Below are 16,155 nucleotides of genomic sequence, written 5' to 3'. Positions count from 1 at the left end.
CGCGGAGAGCCGAGCGTGCATGGAGAAGAGCGTACTGCCCTACCCAAAAAGCCATCTATCTATCTGTCCTTAAAATTTACAAGCAAGGCATTCTTGATGCCAAGACCTCATTCTATTCTAATAGGATACTGGCAGCGGAGTCTCAATCAAAAGAAATCTTTGCCACAGTGCACGAACTGGCTTCATCCGATAGAGCTACGGCCACGATCCCTCCCTCCCAATCCCTCTGCGATTCGCTCAACGATTTCTTCGTTGAAAAGGTCGCAAAGATCAAGTCTAACATTCCTCTCCCATCCTCCACATTCACTAACCCTTCTCCCCCCTCACCATCCCTAAACTAACTTCCTTTCCCTTTCTGACTGAAACCACACTCCTCCCTCTGCTCCAAAGGGTGAAGTCGGGCTCCCCCCTGGACTTTGCCCCTGCTCACATCCTGAGACAAATCTTCCTAGCCTGCCCCACTCCGGCCCTCACTCTTCTCAATGATTCACTCAGCAACGGGGTTGTCCCCACCCCCCATAAATCTGCAGTCATTATTCCTATTTTAAAAAAAGCTGGTGCCGACCCCCTGCCCCCTTCTAACTATCGTCCCATCTCCCTCTTGCCTTACCTGGGTAAGGTCTTAGAAACTCATGTGACCAGCACCCTGAGCACCCACGTGGAGATTAATCACTGCCTCTCCCCTTGCCAGGCGGGCTTTCGGCCCCTCCACTCTACGGAGAAGGTGGTGATCTCAGTGATGGACAGCCTACGCGAGGGCATTGACACCAACCTTCCGCAGGCCCTCATCCTTTTAGATCTGTCCGCCGCTTTTGACACGGTGGACCACTCCATCCTCCTCACCCGTGTCAGGGCGGCGGGCATAGAGGGCCCAGCCTTCGCGTGGCTCGAATCCTTCCTGAGCGAGAGGGCTCAGGCGGTCCATCTTGCTGGCTTCACTGCCGCCTCCCGCAAGGTATTGTGTGGTGTTCCCCAGGGTTCCTCACTTTCCCCCCTTTTGTTTAATTTATACATCTATCCCCTCATTTTTATGTTGCAGCAGCTCGAGGTCACGGTGTTCAATTACGCCGATGACCTCCAGCTCATCTTTAACCTCTCCCACTCCCCCTCATCTGCCCAGAATGTCCAAACGGTTATGTTGCTCATTCAGGACTGGATGAACTGCAACCACCTCAAACTTAACCCAGACAAGACAGAGCTAGTCTTGACCGGAGGTGGTTGCAGTCCCTGGTCCCCGTCCCACTGGCCCCTCCCACTTGGTGTCCCCCCACTCCCCGTTCCCAAAGTCAAAACTCTTGGTATCTTCCTTAACCCCCAACTCTCTGTCCACCCCCAGGTTAGTTCTGTGGTGTCTTCTTGCTTCTTCTCCCTTAGAACAATCAGGAAGATCTCTCGCTTTTTCTCCCTCCCGGCTCTCAAAATCATAGTGATGGCAATGGTGCTCTCCCGCCTCGATTATGGCAACATAATCTATAATGGCGCGCCGGCCTATGCGATCCACCGCCTGCAACTAGTGCAGAACCAGGCTGCCCGCCTGATTCTCGGCCTGCCTAAATTTCATCGTGCCACCCCCCTACTGCAGGCACTTCACTGGTTGCCTGTGAAAGAGCGAGCCTTATTCAAGCTTGGCTGCCTCACCTTCCAGGCCAAAATGGGCACCGCTCCGGAGTTTATATGCTCTGCCATTAAGCCTTATATACCGGGCAGAGAGCTCTGCTCCACCCACATGGCTCCTGACTATCCCCCGATTTAAAAAGAAAAAGGCTGGTGGAACAAAATTTGCGGTCCTCGCCCCCATGTTCTGGAACTCCCTCCCTGTGGAACTCCGTACCTCCTCCTCCTACATAGAGTTCCGAAAAAGTCTTAAAACCCTGCTTTTCTCCCGAGCCTTTGCTACCTAAACATCCTCTGCGACTGCTGCTGGTGTCCCGCAATCCGAAAAGCGCCATGAAACCGCATGGTATAAGCGCGCTCAATAAATGTTTTTAAATTCAAATTCAAATCCCAAGGATGATTGGGCAACTTCCTGCAAACCATTGGCGTATGTTTGGTCTTCAGGATTTTATCACTGGCACAACATTCTACACACTCTCGAACCATCCTCTCAATATCTAAGTTCATGCCAGGTCACCAGAATTGTAACCTTAGCAACTCTTTTGTCATCACTATTCCAAGGTGGCCATTGTGAGCAAAATTGAGTAATTTGCTCCTAATCTACGTTCCCACTAAGCCGCGCGCGTGGGCGCGCGCCCACGATGGTCACTCGGAGCGCGCAGTGTCCAGGATTTAGCGCGCACACCCTTACCTCGCGCCGCCGCTTTTAAAACGCGAGCGGCGCGAAATCCAGGCAGGGGGCAGAGGAAGAGACGCAAAGCCAATTGTGCTCAAAGTGCTTCAGACTTTAGCTTCAGCACCCCCACCGCTCCTCCCCTCCCTCCGATCATGTGTGGACCCCCCCAGGCTGACACAGGTTCCCAATCACCCAACAGCCGCACTCAAGTACTTCACAGGTCTTCAAAAGACCATTTGCACATTAATGGTCTTTGTCGTTTTTTCACACCTTCTTAGCCCCTCCAGGCTCCACACTTCCTATTGGCACAAAGGGAGAAAGCACGAACATGCAAAGGGTCAGATAAAATTGCAAGAAGTATCTGGCAGTGAATTAAAGAGGCCGACGTTAAATTGCACTAGCAGAGGACTTCAGAGACAGAGCTTCGTGCACCGGTATTCTTCGCGCACCACTAGTTTTCAATGTGACAGCTGTGGCTAAGGTACTTATTGTGCTGCTGTAAAGGCATCGAAATTCGCTTGCTTAACTTTTACGTGCGCAATTTCATATGCACATAATACTTTATATAGGTTTGCATTTGAAACCTATAGCTGCAAAAGTTTGGTTAGTTTGTGGGATGCAAAAATAGCTTACTTATTTCCTGGCATAATATTTTCGTTGTTTTGGCTGCCGTGCTGTTTATGTATGCGGTTCCGGTTTTCATGTCTCTTGCTTGCCTTCTTTTGTCCTGACCGCTACCTTTCTTTAGCTGGTGACGTCAAATCTCACTCCAGGCAGTATCTGCAACGTGGAACCTTCTCAGCTCTTTTTCATGGGGTGTAAGAGGCAATAGCAGCAGCTCAATTGCTCATATTACCTTGATAGAGGAAATGCCATTTAAGTCCGTTTTTGTTTCAATAGTATTGTCGGGTTCAGTTTCTGTAGCTTCGTGTACTAGTGATATGTTTTGGAGTCTGGAATCCCGGGGTTTCATTGTGTACTTTGGGGTGACATGTTAAACCTCTGTGTGCAATGTACCTCCCTATGTGCCTTGCGTCTATTATGCCGTTTGATTCTTAGATGCTGGCTGCATTTTAGTTTGTTTTCTGTGAGATTGCACTCTCCTGCCTGCTTTGGGGGGTAAGTTGGCTCAGTGAGATGAGTGGGTGCTGCTTGCTGGACGCAGATCCATGTCTGCAAGAGATCCAGATCTGGCCGGTGAACTCTGTCAATCAAATGCACCTTGTTTTCTTGGGTAAAGTCTTGCCAATTGGTGAACTTAGTTTACATCTCTTACCCTGAGTGGAGAACATTAGGGTGGTGTTCCTAATTCTGTCATAGGTTTACACTGGTCTCCGATGTGGCAAAGTGGGCTACACCAGTTGCAACCCTGACTGGTGTTGCCCGACAGATTCAGGACGGTGGTAGTTGCTGACTGGGACTGGGCTGCAGACAGTCACAGGTGGGTGCTGTGGGCAGTGGGAGGACAAGGGCATCTATCTGGGCAGGACTGGGATGTGCTCCATCAGATACTATCTCCGAGTTCTCTGCCTGAGAGCCTGTGTTTTACATGGCAGAACCCCTCTTTCCCTTCCACTATCCGTATAATATGCAGTTGGGTGTGCTCTATTCTGTATACTATTCAGACTGCCATTCACGGGTTACCTCACAAGTTAGACCTCAAAGGCTGGTTTTTTACTTTTTGTTTTAGTTGAAGATTATCTTTTTACAAATATTTTTTTTTATTGTGTGTGTATATGTGAAAGAAACATAGCAGCTACCCCCCACCTCCCCCACTCCAATCCTAAAAAACAATGTTAGGCTCTGTCTACAACTATTGCATGCTAATGTATTTGTTGAAGCCGCACCCTCTGAACCTCTAGTAAGTGCCTAAGGAATGGTAAAACAATTTTAACCACATTATCAAAATTACACACTTGTACAGCATGAACTTTTTATCAGAACCCTTTTCAGAGGACTACTGGGTCCAGCCATGGGAGTTGAGCCCTTTTACTTCTGATCTTCCTAGGGCTTGACTTACCATAGGTCCTAAGCAACTGGCCCAAGTAACCCCTCAGCGGTTGACTCTCCCTAGTAGCTTGTTTATTTCTTTCAACAGTATCTTGTTCCATATGGAGACGCATCTGTTACCTGAACGCCTGTGGGTTTCTGGCCGAGGGGATTTCCCTCCATGGCTTTCGTTTCAGCATTTTTTTTAGCAAGCATTAACAAAATCCATACGACGGGCATAGGCTAGTGTGCCTTTTTTTTTGGATATTTCTTATGCATATGCAATAGAAATGAAAAGTTTAAGAAATAAGTACAAATAAAAAAAAAAATGAAAGGACAGATTGGCCCTCAGCACTAAGTGCCCTGCTTTCTAAGTGCATGTGTTGCTATGAAATGCTATCCCAGGCAAGACAGCCAGGAGCCTAAATGGGCTGACCCATTTTGTCTGCAGTGGTCGGCCGAAGCAACATGTGAACGACAATTTAACGTATGAACGGATGAAGAGGGCTCACTCAGAACCTCCTCTATGTATATATTTTAATTCATGACTATTTTAATACCAAAGAAAGGTCTCGCATTATTAAAGTTTGAACTATTGCAGTTGCATTATTTAGCAATGCCAATAGCTCAAACTTTAATAATGCGAGACCTATTGCATTGCAAATGCTTGTTAATCTCGAAGTGTTAGAGTTGAAAGGCTCTGAGCAGGTTTAGGAAACCGACCCACCCTCCTCTTGTAAATGACACTGGTTTACGGACCTTCCGGCCTCAACTACACCTGTTTTGTCTCCTCGGGGCGCACATACCAGCATTTCAGACCATCACATGATAATGTTTTAATCCAGCCTGACCTTTGTGTGGCACACGTTTCAGGTGCACTGCCGCAAAAAAGGGGCTATAAACTCGCCATAGTATGAGGTGTTTGCTTTTCTTTCCGTGTTTCTGCGGCATAATTTTTGTCTGGATTGTCTTCTGCTTGGCCTTTAAGTTCTCAGGCACAGCTCATAAAGGGTACAGCTAACGCGCACAGACCGTCTATGGAACATGTACCACAGGGTGCATTACCAGCACTTTTCTTTGTCCAGTGCTCGTATGAGTGCGGTGTGCATTGGCGGGGAATTTCTTTTTGCATCCTTACCTAAGTGATCAGAAATGAAACACATAAAATGTTCCCAACTCTGTTTAGTTTAAAATATAGCGTGCCATGTTTTTAGTCCTCGAGGGAGGGTAAGCCCGGAATGTGGAGGTGACACAACGCTTTAAAGTGATGGCTGCCATACAAAGAAGAGGTAAGATTTTTTAAAGGTTTGACCTAACTCCTACATTTATGTTCAGCTGAGTGCTAAAGTCTTACCCTGTAACAGGCATATTAACCCTCTGTATTACTTTATGATGAGTCAAAACTGCAACCAGACAAACTTCTCTCTCCAGCAGAAATATTAGTCATGGGAAACCTCCTTTACCTCGCAGTCTCAACAACGACCAGCCTTTTGCAAAGCATTCACTACCCCGACTGCGACTTTACCACAAGTTACTTTAACCCAGAAGTTGTCACGACGACAATCTATCTCTGACGGGATATCCAGACATTACTCCGTAGCTTGCACGTCTAATTGTAAATATGTTATCTAATTGTGAATATATGTGATCTTGTATAGGCTCTCAACATTCCCCACCCTATGACCAGTTCTTGAGCTGAGGATCTTCAGCAAAATCGTATTTTTATACCACCATTGGAGTCCTGTGCTGTACTTGCTTGTGTAACCAATTCATGTTATTGCATGTGTATCTAAATTGAAAACCTGCCTTAAGACATTTCATGCGGCGCTACATGTGTGGAAATGCACTCTCTTTTCACTTTTTTAAGCAAAGGTTTGGAGTGATATTTGGCGCTGCACCCACATACGCAGTCTGGTTCCCGGCGCACATTGCCTCAGTTGCAGCGCACAGAGACCTTATACTGCCGCACACAGAGTTAAAAAATTAGAGGGAACATTGCTCCTAATACCCTCTGGAGGAACCAATTTCGTGCCCAGAGCAAGGATGCCATTAACAACTGGAAGTTCTTCACAAAGCAGAGCCCATGGCTTCTCCAAACGTTTATTATTCGTCAACGTCTCCATCACTTTCATTATCTCATCATCCTTCTCAATTTCAGACTTCCAATCAACTTCACTAACAGGACCATCAGTAATTTCACATACATTGATTACATCATCATCTTGGCTCACTTCATCCTCAACGCATTCATTTACATTAACCAATCTGGAAAGACAATCAGTGGATTTGTGTATGACACCAGGAATATATTCAACGTCAAAATTGAATTCCTAAAGAGAGATGATCCATATCTTAATTCTAGACGAGATGGAATCAAGACCCTTTTTTTAAAACACTTCATTTAGGGGCTTATGGTCAGACAACACACCAACTTTTGTGCCCCAAATCATATTCTTAAATTTCCTTAACGCCCAAAATATGGCTAAAGACTCATTCTCTATGACAGAATAGTTAGGTTCTGACCCCCTAAAACATCTGGATGCACAAGCAATTAAACAATCCTTACCACCCTTCTTATAAAGCAAAACTGCGCCCAATCCTTTTCGCTAGCATCAGTCATGATGTAAGTAGGATCACCAGGAACAAACGCTTGAGATGGAGCTTTTCTCAGTTCATCCTTAATTGAAACAAATTCTTCCATACTGCCGTTCCCTTATGTAAAGTGCTCTGATACCACCTGGTCTAGCCAGCGCTATAATACTCAAATAAATAAATAAATAAAAATTGACCATTGAAATACATTCTTCACAGTGAGTCTCCTCAAATTATGAGTTTTGTCAGCATCATCTGGAATGAATTTACTATAAAATTCAACCATGCCTAAGAAAGAGAGAAGTTCTTCCTTGTTGACTGGTTCAGCAATCTTAACAATGGAATCAACCAATTCTTTCTTAGGAAAGACACCTTGACCAGTTATACGATGACCAAGATAATTCACCTCTTCCACACCAAACTTACATTTATCCTTTCTGAGAGATAAACCAGCCTCCCTGAGTCGTGCCAACACTGCACAGGCACGAACATTATGTTCTTGCATTGAGCTGCCAAAGATCAATAGATCATCTTGGTAGCATTTGACACCAATAAGTCCTCTAAGAATCCTTGACATGATACGCTGAAACACCGAAGTGGCAGAAAAAAGTTCAAATGGCATCCTACGAAACTTATACGTGCCCATAGGAGTCACAAAAGCGGTTAACTCTTGCGAGGATTCATCTAATTCAACCTGATGATAGGCTGACGCCAAATCAAAAGTCGTGAAGTATTTTGCACCAACCAAGGTACCAACCATCTCATCAATATTCGGCAAAGAGAATTTATCTACAATAACTTCTTTGTTCATGGAGTGTAAGTCAATGCATAGGCGTAATTCTCCACTGGCTTTCTTAGCTACAACTATGGAAGAAAACCACTCTGTGGCTTCCACTGGTTCAATGACCCCCATGTCCACTTGTCTCTCAATTTCTTTTTGAACACCAGCTTGTTCATTTAAAGGAATTCTCCTGACTTTTGCAACTACCGGAACAGCACCTTCTCTTAGCTTTATACGATGTTTTTACCCTTTGAGACAACCAAGACTGTCTCTAAATACATCAGAGAATTGCTCGGCAAACATGGAAGATGGATCATCCACTTCTTGGACCTGAACTTGTGGTGAAGCATTGAGATTAAGACGTACACCAAGTAAACGTTGATGAGGCCAACCTAAAAGAGATCACCACGTATAGCCACATATACTTTTCCAGCAATCATTCGTCCACACAGCTCAATAGTAGCTAAAAAATATCCTGACATCTTAATTGGAATTCCCCATACCCTAACGGGGAAAGGTCACTTTTGACAAGCTTAACTTTATTATAAAAATGTTGTCGGAAAACATCCTCTCCTATCATTGTCAAATGGGAACATGAATCAAACTTAAAGTTGAGTAATACACCTTCAATTCCCACCATTAGAGAGGGATGTTTTGCTCTTTGCCCATCAATTTGAAAAGTAACCACTTTCACTTGTGGTTGATTTTTTGTAGTTGAAAAATCACCTCTATTAACTTTGCTTTTACAAAATTTAGCAAAATGACCTTTCCGACCACAGGTGTTGCACACAACACGTAAAGCAGGGCAGAAGGAAGCATTTTCAAGATGTCCTAATCATCCACACCTAAAACAAATTGGTTTCCCTCCATATCTAGAGATACTAGAATTAGGAGGCAAAGAAGTATTTTTGTCTTTGTCCGTCGTGTTTTTCTTCTCTACTTGGTATACCACTTCTTCTACGTTAGTTTCAGTTGTAGTAAGTTTATTCTTTTCGCCATTAAGTTAATCAACACATTTCATCATTTGTTCTACTTGCTTTGCAATTGTTATAACCTCCTCTAAAGGAGGTTCACGTTTTAACCAAAGTGCTTTTCTAATATTATCATGGGCACACTTCAAAACAAATTGATCTCTAATCCTCTCCTCTACAGCAGGACCAAACTTGCAAGATGATGCCAGTTTTCTTAGAGCTGATACAAATTCTTCAACTGATTCATCTTTTTTTTGTTCCCGAAGACCTAAGTGATACCTTTCCATTATTGTACTTAACCGTGGAAAATAATGATGAACTATTTGTAAAATACATATCTCATACTCATTGAGATTTCTTTTTTCAGCTGCACTAAGTTCAGGTAGATGTTCTAATACTTCTTGCCCTTCACCCCAAGATAGTGTAACAATAACAAATGTTTCAACACTTAAATTGGTACCACAAAACCTAACATAAATTACAAATATCTTTTTCCATTTCTGCCATTTCACATTCAGTTCACCTGGACTTGTTAGAAAGAATGGAGGTTGAGTTACATTTTGCACAATGCAATAATTTCACACTACAATTACTAGTTAAAAGAGAAATAAATGTAAAAAATTTTTTTTTTCAGAATAAACTTATTTTCTCCCTAAAGAAATATAACAGTGACTAGATAAAGAAGTAATTTTTCACATGAAGTAACAAGAAGAAGTTCCACAGTCTGTTTGAAGTGAAATGATACCTAATTTTGTCAAAGGTGTGCCAGTCACCGAAAGCGCTGGCTATATATGCAGTCTCCTCAAGGTTGAGTACCAGAAATCTAGCGCATATTGCTGTGTTCCAAAGTTATGAGAAATTAAAGTAAGTAATCCCCGTGTTTAGATGACTGGAACAGATACGCGTTAAGGCAAGCACAGATGTTGCGCATATAGCCGTACTCCTATGTTAATACACAGGCAAAATCCCGACCAGACAAGATTGATGCTTCGTATGACGTGTAAGCACCCGATTGGTTGAAACTAAGCCTCATGATGGATGCAGTGCGTTATGACGCACAGAACGTATCCAAACGCCGCAAAGATGAAGGCACCCCCAGTTACGTCAGAAACTTTCAACTAGCTGGAACCCAATAAAGTTCTTGCCGTTGCGGCCTGGCTTCTCCTTAAATTGAAGTGTTGGAAGACAAATGTGTTTCCAACACACGCCACCCTCTATCCTCCTCACCGCATATTATGCCGAAAATACTCCGTACAACCTTGACGCTGATACACTAATTTGATGACCAGCCGCTGGAGAAGGGTGAACTTCTCATGCCAATTACGGACAGCCTCTGGAGAAGGAAACTTGTTTGCGGAGAGACCAACGCATCTGTTGTTGAGGTGACAACTCGCCCATTTGTCGCCAAAGAAATGTGGTGTTTCACAAATAATGAAGAGACAGGAGCACAATGAATAGACTAATGCAAGTAGGTTTATTGCACCTCATCCACCAACAGCCAGCAACAACTGACTAGTATAGAATCTAACAAGAGTATTCTAACAAAATCATTCTTAGAAGCATATTGAGTACAGCTCTGTATTCTGATTCTATGTGTGTGTGCATGAGCAAAACAACAACTAATATCACATGGTTATTCTTCTTTATTGTAAATTGTGTCTAGCAGTAAAAAGGGCTCTTGCAGCAGAAAATAGGAAAATACAGAATGGCACATACATTCTAAATTGTATTACTTATATTGATTCCAAATGACCTATTGACACTCTGCATTCTAACATTCTACAACTAAAAGTTCAGTTACCACACATCCCCCTTTCTTAAAGAAAAACAAAACAATAAAGAAAAATTAACTAAAATAAAAAAACAAAAACCTTACAATTAAAAGTAGGAGAAAATGAGCATCTAAATACAAAAGATGTTCATTTAATCACAAACAAAGTCTTTTAAATTCTTAGGAGTCTTGATGCGTCTACCACATCTACTAGATTTGTCTGCTATTACAGCATTTCCACGTAATTCAAAATTACCAGTGGATGATGTTGTGTTTTGCTCCTCATACTCACAAACCTCATCCAAATGCGGTTCAACCTCACCATCACCTACCTACATTCAACTCCGAATTTGTCTCCATAGCAGGTAAAGAAGAGGTCCCGGTGAGAATAGAATCCATCCACCAATAATCACCTCTTCCCTTTTCTTTGATACTCTTGCAGGGCAAGGAAACGTGTTGTCGTGCTAAAGCAATACGATTCAAATGATGAACACTACCAGCATCCAACATCACAGTGTTCTGCATGCCTTTAGTGTCAGTCCTGGGTTCCGAAAAATGATCATGTAATGTCCCAATGTTCTTTCCACTTTTTACTCTGATAGGTTGTTCAATTTCCAAATGCACATCTTTAGTGCCATGTCTTGCATCTAAATAAGTTTTACTTTTATTTGAGATTTAACAATACACTCCCTAACTTGATTACAATCCCACTCATACATTCGACTCCTTCCCATCCATCCAGGGTTATTCTTGCAATGTGGGAATCTTCCTCTCATAATACCAAAAGGGCTTTCACCAACTGTGTCATGTACAGTAATCCTGTAAGACCAAATCAACTTCTCCAACTCATCATTCCAATTTGTATTTCCTTTGTTAGCTAATTGTAATACTCCTTTTATAACTCTGTTGACTCTTTCCACAACTGAATTACCTCGTGGATGGTACAAAGCTGTGAACCTTTGCTTGATGCCAGTAAAATCCATACATTACTTCATAATATCCTATTTAAATTGCACACCATTGTCTGTAAGGATGGAAGCAGGAAAGCCCTCCCTAATGAAACATTTCTCGAGAAATGTAATAAATGAAGATGTATCAATTTTCTCAACCACTTCCACTTCGACCCATCTAGAAAATAAGTCCACTAACACCAACACAAACTTAGTAAAACCATCCAGCCAAGGTCCCAGAATATCTAAGGTAAGATCTTCCCATGGTAATTTTGGACAACCTAGAGAAGACGTGGGAGGATTGAATATTTTCTGACTTTGTCAGAACACTCACAACTGACACACTCACGCACAAATCTCCCAATCTCCAAGTGTACTCTAGGCCACCAATACAATGCTTTGTTTTTTTTTGTTCTGGACACACCTGGATGTGCTTCATATTCAATCGAAATAATTTTTTGTTGTATTCCTTTGGGAGGAATAATGTTCTCACCTCTTTAAACAAACTCGCCATCTAAACTCAATTCATCCCTCACTTCCCAGAATGCCCTGCAATCTGGAATACCCTTGCACTCATAAGTCCATCTATTAGTGCCTCTATCCTTCACTGCACGTAAGATATCATCTTTTATGGATTCCTGATGCCATTCATCCATACACAAACCACAAAAATCTGAGAAAATGCTAGCAACACAATAATCATTCCATGGATGCTGATCCACTTCTTTCATGGGTAAAATAGTCTGCTAAGAAAAACTGCAATGATGTTCTTGGTGCCAGAAACATACTCCACATCATAAACAAAATCTTGGCGACTCATGGACAACCTAACAATTCTAGCTGAAGCTCTGCACAAACCTTCTGTGGTGAGAATTTTGGTTTAGGGTTTGTGATCAGATCGGAGGACAAACTTTTTCCCCCAAATGAACTTCCGAATATTTTCCATGGCCCATATGCAAGCTAAAGTTTCTGCTCAATCAATGAGTACTTCTCCTTTATTGGGGAAAAAGAACGTGAAGCAAAAGCTACGACCACTCCCTTGCCATGCTCTGCACTTGCGACAACACTCCCCCCAACGACAACACTCCCCCCCAACCTGTACCACTAGCATCAGTGGTTACAAAAGTATCAGCTTTCAGATCAAATCCTTGTAACATAGGAGCATTAGCAATAGCCATCTTAATATCTTTAAAAGCATTTTGACACGCATCTTCATTAATTGATGTATTTCGTAAGTTTTCTGGGAAAGATGATTAACAAATCTATACTACTATAATAAAGGAAGAACTTTCAGCCTTTGAGGCGGGTAAACTCAGGAACCACAGCGCCAATCCACACACCCGATACACCGTTGGAATTGTCAGGGTGTGTAGATGGTTGTAGGCTCTATAAATTTAAAAAAAAACGTTATTTACAAAATTTAAAGTAAAAAAAAAAGTAGTCCCTCCGAATTAGCACCGGCCGCGACGTGCATGCTCACGTCAGGAGCGCGGGGAGGAGCGACGTCCAGGAGCGCAACGAGGAGCGGCGGACATGGCGCGGGAGAGGAGCGGTGACGTGAGGAGCAGCGGACAGGCCAGCAGCGGTGCGAGCAGCGGACAGGCGGGAGGAGCGGAGGCTCAGGTAAGGGGACCCATGTCGGGGCAGGCGGGGGACAGGCCGGCCGGGGGCCCGGGCTGGAGGAGCGGTGATGTGAGGAGCAGCGGACAGGCCTGCGGCGGTGCGAGCAGCGGACAGGCGGGAGGTGCCGCGGCTCAGGTAAGGGGACCCATGTCGGGGCAGGTGGGGGTCGGGGCAGGCCGGGGACAGGCCGGGCGGGGGCCCGGGCTGCTGCACAATGTCGGGGTGGGCGGGGGTCGGGGAAGCCTATTGCACCCGGACAAGGTCGGGACGGGCTGCTAGTTTAGAATAAAATTCGGCTATACCCCAGAAAGTTCGTCCTTAGATTTAGGTGCAGGAGCATTGATAATGGCATCAACCAGTTTTGCTTTTGGATTGATGCCACCATCAGTGACAGATTTTTCAGCAAATATACCCTTGCTACCTTCAACCTCCAAGCCATTGTCTCTTAGAATCATGAGAACTTCCCTGAGAAATGTATCATGGTGAGATTTGTTCTTTCCCATGATTAATGATGTCATCCTGAAAGAAGACAATGTCAGGAATATGACTTAATAACTGTGTCATTAACCTTTGAAATACTGCCGCAGCAGATGCCAGTCTGAACGGCATACATTTAAACCTATAGCATCCAAAGAGTGTTCAAAATGTAGTTAAATGTCTACTTTCAGTATCTAAAACAACTTGATGATATGCTGCGGATAAATCAAGGGTGGAGAACCACCTATCATTCCTAGTCAAAAACAACATTTCATCAATTCTAGTTAGATGAAATTGATCTACCATGATGTTATTGTTTAAATACCTCAAGTCCACACATAAGCTGGCCTTTCCATTGGACTTGTGGGCAACGACCAATGGAGAAACCCACTCTGATGCCTCTACAGGTTCAATAACTTTGACTTTCAATAAACTTTCTAACTCAGCATCCAATTCATCCCTAACAATAAAGGGAATATTATGTGCTTTATGTACTTTGGCAATAGTTCCTTGTTTCAAACTGCACATGTCGATTCGTAGCCCAATCTCGTCGCCAATATTTATTAAGTAACCACACAAAATTGTAGTGGTTATTCATCTTTATTGTTAGGTGCGTCTAGCAGTAAAAAGGGTGCTTGGAGTAGTAAGCAGGAAAATACAGAATTACATATACATTCTAAATGCTATTACTTGTATTGATTCCAAATGACTTATTGACACTCTACATTCTACAACTAAAAGCCCAGTTACTGCACAGCTTCAGTGAATGTGGGTGTGTGTGCTTGGTTTGTCCAATTCAAAGACTGCCTAGTCTCGATTCCACCATTTGTCTTTTGCCTCCACCACTCACCACTTCCTGACGCGTAATAGTACTCCTGAAGATTATTGTATATCTCCCTTTGTCACCATATTCCTGCTTTTCTCTTCTTCCTTCCTTCTCTGTTTTTCTCCTGTTTTGAGTCAAAGTCTGATGATTAAAAAACTTCTCACCCTCAGATATTGATATTATTAGTAATATAACAGTGACCACATCAGAAGAGATTAAATTAATGACCCCCATATGAAAGTTTACCAGCAGCTTTGTCCTCAGTTCATCAGGCAGGGTTGCCAGAAGTAATGTAAATAAGTCTTTGTCAATTGTAATACATGAAAGCCATAGCTGCAATGCCCCTGGCAAGAAGGTAACCATTTTAGTAATACGCCTCCCCAATGCCACACCACATAGCACTCAAATATCAGGTTTAAATATATTTTCCAAATTCATTCATTTTTAACCAAACAGCCTATGAGTTCTGAAAATATACACACTTTTTCTCAAATATACTTTCAAGATTGATATGCAAAGATTAATTCAACCAAACAATAGCTTCTAATTTAATAGGCTAGCCTGTTCACAGGGGAGCTACTTGAAGGTATCCAGAGAGCTACCAGTAGCTCACGAGCTACTCCTTGGAAAAGCCTGATGAAAAATTGGTCCCCGTGGTCCAAAACCGTGCCCCGGTAGCACCCACCTGCTAATACCTGCGCAAATTAAGCACAGCAAGTTGCGGACTGTACTATAAGAACTTTACTTCTTTTCCTAGTGACTTGCATCGACAAAAGATTGATGCTTGAGAAATCGTACTTAATGTTATCAGTACAATAAATAATTTCAGATGTATGCCAAGAGCTTAACAAATATCTGAACTTTCAGAAAGCTGCACCACGTTAAGTGCGTTGGGACTTCAAGGAGAGTGACTGCTCTGTAGTCACAACAAGCCGCTTGGCTTTACAATGACATTGCAGTACATCATCGATGTTGTCGGCGCATCTCCATGGCAACCCTGGCCTACAAACTGCAGCCTATTAAACTTGAACGAGGGCTCGGGGCCAGCGGCTGTGCAGAGCCAGAGTGCCGCCGGAAGCTGCTGATGATGTTATAAAGCACGGCAGTTAGCGAAACTCGTTTCTACATTGATTCCTCCCAAATATTTTTTGTTTGAAGCCCAAACAATTGAAGTAAAAGGTTATCTATCTGGGAGATAATCGGTAATGGTGCCTCATTATTACAAGCTGCACGTTTATTATCGCCTTCCACAGCCGTGTCAACAGTAGCTGCAGCGGGAGAGATAATTGCGTTTACTCATGCACACGGTTTATTATCAGCCGGCTCCAGGAGCGGCTTTAAGACAGTTAGTGATGCCGCTCGCCAGTTGAAGATTAGAGTCCCCAGAGAATAATTAACAATCCCAAAACCCACTTTTCTGCAGGATTCTTGCGCTGTGTTTTCCACCCTCCCGCTTAATCAATTCATTCTGGCAGGTGTGAAAAGCAGATAAGGCGGGCGGCGGCCATCTTTGCTTCGCACTGTGTAACCCACCAACAATTGGATGGGCTGCCTTCCTGGCTTTCCTTCGGCTGAACTGTCGTCAAAACTTGCCAGCCGTGATATGACATTTTAGGCAGGCCAACGCTGCTTTCCAAATATTGCCTTGACATGAAGTGGCATGCTTGGACTGCTGGGGAGCCGCAGCACGCGCTGTCTGCCTGAAGTGTAATCCTCTGGTGCAATAGGTGTGGGAGTCGCATTTTTGGCCTCGTCATTCAACTGGAATTAAAAGCAAATGCATTTGTTATAAGAGGCTCTCGGCAGTAAAGGGCACAATTCTAGTTGATACAATAGTCCTGTTTGAGGACTCCTGACCCCAGTGAAGGGCAAAATGAAACCGAGA

This window comes from Lissotriton helveticus, chromosome 1_2 (assembly GCF_964261635.1).
Source record: "Lissotriton helveticus chromosome 1_2, aLisHel1.1, whole genome shotgun sequence".
Classification (NCBI taxonomy): Eukaryota; Metazoa; Chordata; class Amphibia; order Caudata; family Salamandridae; genus Lissotriton; species Lissotriton helveticus.
Note: the sequence above shows the minus strand (reverse complement) of the source record.